This window comes from Citrus clementina, unplaced genomic scaffold, assembly GCF_000493195.1.
Source record: "Citrus clementina cultivar Clemenules unplaced genomic scaffold, Citrus_clementina_v1.0 scaffold_6, whole genome shotgun sequence".
Lineage (NCBI taxonomy): Eukaryota > Viridiplantae > Streptophyta > Magnoliopsida > Sapindales > Rutaceae > Citrus > Citrus x clementina.
In genome coordinates this window covers 7,478,965-7,487,095 of record NW_006262139.1, presented here as the reverse complement: position 1 = coordinate 7,487,095, position 8,131 = coordinate 7,478,965, and positions in this window count along the sequence as shown.

The window sequence follows — 8,131 nt, the reverse complement described above, 5'->3', positions numbered from 1 at the left end:
AAGTTAATTGGTTAGAAATGAAACAAGTGCTTCTCCACGTGACTTCAGCATATAATATCCACACATAAAACGCTGTCGTTTCAACCTCCAAAGTTTGATTCACTAATATCCTTCACAATAGTGCAACTTATAGATTCTTAGTCCAAGAGATAAGGGATATTCGTTTGAGGCGGATACCATCATTGAGTTTAAGAATACTGAGTTCTTTGAATCAAATTTTTCCTAAGAAAACTAATATTAATTATTTACTTAAAAAAGAATCAATTGGTGATCCTCTTGAGAGTTCAAATGTTGAACTAAGGAGAAGTAAAAGGATGAAATGGGCACTAGTTTTAGTGAATACTACTATGTTTTTCTTGTTGAAAATAATCCTCAACTTTTAGAGAAGCAATGGCTTCTTGTGATGCACCTCTGTGGAGAGAAGTAATTAATACCGAGTTGGATTCCATTATGAGCAATCATGTATGGGAGTTGGTTGATTTGCATGCAGGTACTAAACTTATAGGGTGCAAATGGATTTTTAATAGAAAATTGAAAGCTGATGGATCAATTGATAAATATAAGGCAAGATTAGTTGTTAAAAGGTTCTCATAAAAGAAAGACATAGATTACTTTGATACATGTGCTCATGTGACGCGGATTACATCCATTAGAGTTTTGATTGAACTTGCTATAATTCATAACTTATGTATTCATCATGAATGTTAAAACTGCCTTTTCAAATGGAGACCTCGATGAAGAAATATACACAAGTCAACTTGAGTGCTGTGTAGTACTAGGCACTGAGCATAAGGTATGTAAGCTAGTTTAGTCATTATATGACTTAAAACAAGCACCAAAATAATGGCATGAGAAATTTGATCAAGTATTAGTATCAAATGGATATATGATCAATGATTCAGATAAATGTATATACTTTAAATCCATTGGCAATACTAGTTATGCGATCATTTGTCTCTATTTTAATGACGTGCTTATCCTAAGTCCTAATTTGGGAATGATAAATGAGACTAAGAGGATGTTTGCAATGATAAATGAGACTAAGAGGATGTTTGCTTCTACTTTGATATGAAGGATATGGGAGAAGCAAATGTCATATTAGGCATCAAAATCACTAAGACTAGTGATGGTTTTAAATTATCACAGGAACTATATATTGAGAAAATGTTGAAAAGGTGTGTGTATTATAATGGAAAATCAGTCTCTACACCCTATTATGTAAATACCCACCTTAAGAAAAATCTAAAATATAGTGTTGATCAATTGAGATATACCCAAATCATTGGTGGCTTAATTTAATTAATGAATAGTACAAGGCCTGACATTGCATATGCTGTAGTCAGACTAAGTATATATACTCAAAATCCGAGTAAAGATCATTGGGCTGCCATATTAATTATGGACTCAATTATAACAACAATCCACCAGTGCTAGAAAGGTATAACGATGGAAATTGGACTTCAGGGTCCGGTGAAATCAAATCCACTAGTAGTTATATATTTACTCTAGATGAACGTGTTGTGCCTTGGAAATCCTCCAAGTAAATATGTATAACTCGTTTTGCCATGGAGTCCAACGTAATTGCCTTAGAAACGGCATGTACTAAGGCTGAGTGATTAAGAAACCTCTTTTCAGATCTTTTCATTTTTTCTCACCCTCCTAACCCAATGTCTATACATTATAATTGTTAGCCCACTATTGCTAAGGCAAAAAGTAAGATTTATAATAGGAAAAAAGCAATTTGTTAGCCCACTATACGTCTAAAACATAATATTATAAAACAATTGTTAGAATCTAGGGTAGTGACCCTAGATTTTATGAGGTCAGAGTCAAATTTGGCCGATCCTCCGACAAAACCACTAAACAAGAGGTTAATAGTAAGTATGTCGAGGGGTATGAGACTTTTGTCTAGAACAAATGACAAGAGTAATGGTAACCCTACTTATGTGATTAGAGAACCCGTGAAGTAGGTCCATAAAGATAATAACAAATCACTTGTTTTCTGGTGGCACTATCGATTTATATATTTGAGTCCTCCCTATGGCGAGATAATTGCTAATTGCAGTGATTTATGTTAAGCTATTATGCTCTTTATGAACTCTATAGCGTACTTTTTGTATAGTGGTGTGTCTAAACTGCAGAATACACTTGATGGAGGTTCACCTATATGAGTGTGGAATTGGGTCGATTCCTATGAGAGATAGATAGGTATCTTTAGAGCACTCATGAAAACCAGGAAGGCATAGGGCTATTAAAGTGCCAAACTACTGAACAACAATGTCTTGATATAATTTAGTGTGAGCTTCTAATCCTCTGACTCACAAAATAGGAATTTTGGTACATAGAGACTATATGTTTCACCAAATTCCTATGAAACATGATTAGTTGTTCAATGATTGGTTTATAGCCTGAAAGGCACCAACTCACGAGCATTAAATTCTAATATTCCAATAAAGTGTATATAAGTGTCAAGTGTGTTTTGAAATTTGAGGGAGATTGTTGGAAATTGTGAGGTATTTCAAAATACAAAAGTTAATAACGCATATTTAACCTTCACACACGAGCTCATGAGCTTGGCCCATTTCTTACCACTTGATGAAGCTTATATATTCATTATTTTGGATTGAAAAATTAGTTTGAAATTGATTTAAATTGGTCAAGCTGAGTATATCTACATGCTAGAGGCTGTCGCTTGTTTTTAACACTGTAATTGCTTTATATCTAGTTTTAAAATCAGTTTCATGCCCTGATTCGTGGCAAAAATCAAGGGGATGACTATTGTAATTCAAGGCTATAAAAAGCTAGCTGCAGTGACTGATTGTGAATGAAAAAAAATTTCTTATCATCTTCTTCATCTTCATCGAAACTATACACTTTACTTGGGAAAACAAATTAAATTAGTTGTTTAAATCAATTGTAGTTTAGTGCGCCATTATAGTTGGAACACCATTGAATCTTGGAAGATTAGGCTGTTTTTCATTCATTTACACACTCGGAAATTATCCGAGAAGGGCAAAATCTATTTTTTAAGGACAATGCTTCATTGGCATGCCTTGGCTTTCTTATTTATGAAATTCTAGTTATGCAACCCAAGAGGGGGGTGAATTGGGATTCTAAAAATTATTCAATTCTAAAACAAAATATCATGTAAATCTAAAACGAATTTAAAGTAATAACAATTAAATCAATCACAATATAAAAAGATAAGGGAAGAGAGATTCAAACACGAAGATTTTACATGGTTCGGCCAACCTCGCCTACGTCCACGCCTCCAAGCTTTCCAGGCTTGACGATTTCACTAAGCAAGCCTCCAAGGCTTCAAATGCTTACACTTGACTTCCAAGGTGTCAATGAAACTTTACAACAAGAGATTATCCCCAATCTCTTAACCCAAGTGTATCCCAACACTTACAATCACTCAAAGTAAAAGATTACAAATTGTTTTTCTCTCACACAATATTTAAGATTACAAATCAATGCCCAATGTGTAAATAGATGAAGTAAGAATGTGTTTAAAGCTCTATGAAGATTGTATTCTCGAATATAAGCTCAGTGGTAGTGTTGTGATCAATCTCTATTTGAATTTGAATGAGCTTATTTATAGTTGGAGGTGAAAAACTAGCTGTTACAGACTATCTGCCCGAAAACGGTTTGCCGTTAACCATTAATAGTTAACTGTTTAGGTTGGTCAAAGTTACCGTTGGGCCAAATTTCAAATAAACGGTTTACCGTTTAGGCTTACCCTTTCGCCGTTAAATTTTGTAGACCTGCAAGATAAACTTCAGCTATCCGTTTACACTAAACGGTTAAAGATTTGCACGAAATGACTTTTCTGGAATTTATCAGTGAGTCGTTTATCATTAACAATTCGCCGTTTGTTTTCAGTAACATGCAAAACAAATTAGCCTTATCCGTTTCTATTAAACAGTGCCAGATGAGTACAATCTTCCATTCTAAATTTTATCGGTTAATTATTTAAAGGGAAATCGGTTTACCATTAAATTCGAGTAGCCTTCCTAGCATTTTGTATTTTCTATTTTTCTGAACCGGTTAGAGCTTAAGCAATTTGTTAGTCTTTGGTTTTAATCGATTAACCATTTAAAGGAAAATCGGTTCACCATTTGTTTCCAGAATCACAGTTTTAGCCAGATATTGCAGAGAATCATTTTCGAATTTGAAATATAACAATTATCCAACTTTTATGAATATAATTGGAATGATTATAAGGCTTTTGTTTATTAATGAATAGCTCCAACATTTTAATTAAAAAAATATTTAAAGTTTATTATCATCAAAATCAATATTATGAACATATACATGTTAACATTCTCCCCATTTTTTATGATGACAAACTTCATTCAATATTTTGCTCCCCCTTAATATATGCTCCCCCTAGATGTATGACCAATTTAAAATTATGTCCAATAAACATATTTTTGCTCAAGGAAACATTTAAAAAACAAAATTCATTTTAAAAGTGAATTATACAAATTATAATTTTTATTCTTATTAATCATTATCTCCTATCTCCCCCTTTTATCATTATACAGGAGCATTAACATAATCTATCCCCCTTCATCATTAAAAAGAAAAGAAAGAAAAGAAAAACGTAAAGTATAGAGTTGAGAAAACAATTACCCAGATTAGGCAAGCAAAAATTTTGGCAGAGTTTCCCCTTAAAATAGAACAAATCCTCTAATACAAAATGAGATTAAAACACTTCCAAATATATTAACAAGTATCCATATACCAACAACTCCATCATCAAACATCAAATCATTTAACATGAAGAACATCACAAAAATAATCCATAATCAAAATCATAGAGAAGTAGCAATGTATACTAAACAAAATATAAATAGCAACACATAAAGAAACAGAATATGAAATGTATGTGCGAATATAAGAGTTAGAAACTAAGAAGGTGGTGAAGATGTGCTCCCCGGATCATAACCAAAATAATAAAGAAGAGTGCGCTGTCCAGCTATGAGCTCAAACTGCTGGAAGGTCTGAAACTGAGAGCGTAGCTGTTGCTGGTCGTGAGAGAGAGTGTCCAATCGGTCTAGAATCAGCTGCTGCCTCTCAGAAATCCTGCGAACATCATCAGCCAACTGCTGCAAAGTATCCGAAATTGGGGGCTGAACAGAAGCTGAAGACTACGCGGGAACAAATGATGGCTTAGGAGCGGAAGGCTGCACGGGAGTTGGAGGTGCTGCAGAAGTGGATGAAATATCAGCATCCATTTCACGCTCCTCTGTATCAGAATCAGATGGAGGTTGGGGAGCAGAACAACGATGTGAAGGTGGAGGATGAGCTCTTAGTCTAAAATATGGAAGTTGATCGGGAGAATAAACATTGTTAAGCATCCGATCATCCTCTGGAGCAATCAAAGTATCCTAATTTTTGGAGGTGTCAGTCTTGATCCATTTTCCATTCCGTCTAGAAAATCCAATACTAAACATGGCCTCCGGATCAATTCGTTTGGTCTCCGTATAACTTGCATCTAGAAGAGGCACCTCAAAGCATTGCAGTATCTTAGTAATGATATCGCCATACGGAAGCAAGCAGTGGTTAACTGAGGGAGTACTCAGCATATGCCTCACAATAATATAATAAGCCAATGTCTAACCTTGTGACCTCATCCGAGTGACCCTTCCTAGGTGTAATGATATACTTTAGAATGGTGTGGAGGATACGCACTTGAAGAGGTAACAATTGAGACCGAAAAGGTAAATTGCAAATGTCATTAGTCAAGTCCCGACGACGACAAATATTTCGGACACCAAGATGATGAGCAAAACTACTAAATGAGAGGGCTTTCTTGGATGTATATATTCAATGGCCATTATTAGAAATTCCTAGAATATTGTTCAAAAGATCAACATCAAATTCAATAGGGACACCCCCAACCTGAGTAACAATCTTATCTAAGCGAGTTGAGAAAATTTCCATGTTTGAATAGAAAACTCGCACTAAATTTGGATAAACGCGGTCATCAAAATCAATGGCACACTCCCAAGGTTGAAGCATATCCCTAACACTTTTACCATACACAATTAAGGTTCTAAAATCTTATATGTCAACATAATAATAATCAAGTACCTTTCTACCATTGAAGCGGTCCTCGAAACGCTTGGCCAATGAGGGTATAGGGAAATGAATTCTTTCGAATTCAGAGACTGCCCGTGGTGGTATGGGATTCCTTTGAGGCTTATCTTTCCTTCTTCGAGTTCTCCGAGATGACTCAGCCATGGTGAGAAATAAGAAAATTTGAAAGATTTGAGGGAGATGTGAGTGGAAGAAGATGAAACGATTATTTGGTTAAGAATGGGTAGAGGATATAATTTTGAGACTCAATGTGGTCGAAAAAGGACAAGAATCAGGTAAAAAATAATGAAACCTGACCAGCTGCACTTAGGGTTTTGATTTGGGATTTTTCAATTTCAGGCTCGATTTGAAGATTTGAATAAGTGAACGTGATCTGATGATGATGGGAAATGATTTTATAGGTGTGATTTGGCAAGAAAAACAAGAGAAATGAAGGTTTGAGGATAGAGAAAGCTTTGGCTGCGCAACAATGGCTGAAACGGTAAGAGGGCAAATGAAGAAGGAGAAGAAACCCTTGGAACAGTATTATATTTCATGAAAATGGCTAACCGTTTATTTAAACGGTTAGGGAGTAACTTCCAAAGAGCAATTAATAGGAAACGGTAAAAGGTTAATCCGTTAACCGTCAGAGAGTAAATTTACAGACATTATATATATATATATATATATATAATCCAAAAAAAATAACACAAACATATCACTTATAAACATTTCATAGATATCAAAACATCAACCAATCAATTTTAATAGACTCTATATCATTAATAGAAATGTTAATGCGAAAATTTTATCATCTCAAGTTCATGCCGAATTTTTGAAAATTTCTTCGCCAAGAGGTTTTGTAAAAATATCGGCAAATTGTTTTTCTGTAGATATAAACTCTAATGCAATATCTCCCTTTTGAACATGATCTCTCAAGAAATGATGTCTAATTTCTATATACTTGGTTCTAGATTGTTGAATGAGATTCTTTGAAAGATTTATAGCACTAGTGTTATCACACTTAATAGGAACTTGTTCAAGGTTAATGCCATAGTCTCTAAGTGTTTGTTTCATTCAAAGAGCTTGTGCACAACAACTTCTTGCAGCTATATATTTAGCCTTGGTAGTTGAAAGTACAACGAAATTTTGTTTCTTGCTAAACCATGAAACAAGTGAGTGACCTAGAATATGACAAGTTCTACTAGTGCTTTTCCTATCAACTTTGTAACAAGAAAAATTTGCATCCGAATAGCATGTCAAATTTATATGAGTTCCTCTAGGATACCAAAGGCCAAGATCTATAGTTCTACTTAAATAACGGAAAATTCATTTTACAGCAAGTACATGGAATTCCTTAGGACATGATTGAAATCTTGCACACAAACATACACTAAACATGATATCGAATCTACTTGTAGTTAAATAAAGTAAAGATCTGATCATACCTCGATACATTTTAATATCCACTTATTTGCATTTTTCATCTTTGTCAAGCTTGGCTGTTGTGCTCATCGGAGTATTTTTGGTCTTTGAGTCATCAATGCTGAATCTCTTGAGTAAATCTTTCATATACTTGGCTTGATTTATGAAAATTCCTTCCTCATTTTGTTTTATTTGCAGCCCAAGGAAGTACTTCAACTCTCCCATCATACTCATTTCAAATTCATTACTTATACAAGATGAAAATTCTTTACACAATAATTCATTAGTAGAACCAAAAATAATATCATCAACATAAATTTGAACAACAAGAATGTCTTTGTTCTTATGCTTGACAAAGAGAGTAGTATCCGCTTTACCTATTGAAAAATCATTATCTACCAAGAAATTCTTAAGTCTATCATACCATGCTCTAGGTGCTTGTTTTAATTCATACAAAGCTTTAAACAACTTATAAACATGATTTGTAAATTTTTCATTTTCAAAACCAGGGGGTTGTTTTACATACACTTCTTCCATAATATAACCATTTAAGAAAGCACTTTTCACATCCATTTGAAATAAAATGAAATCTTTATAACATGCAAATGCCAACAACATC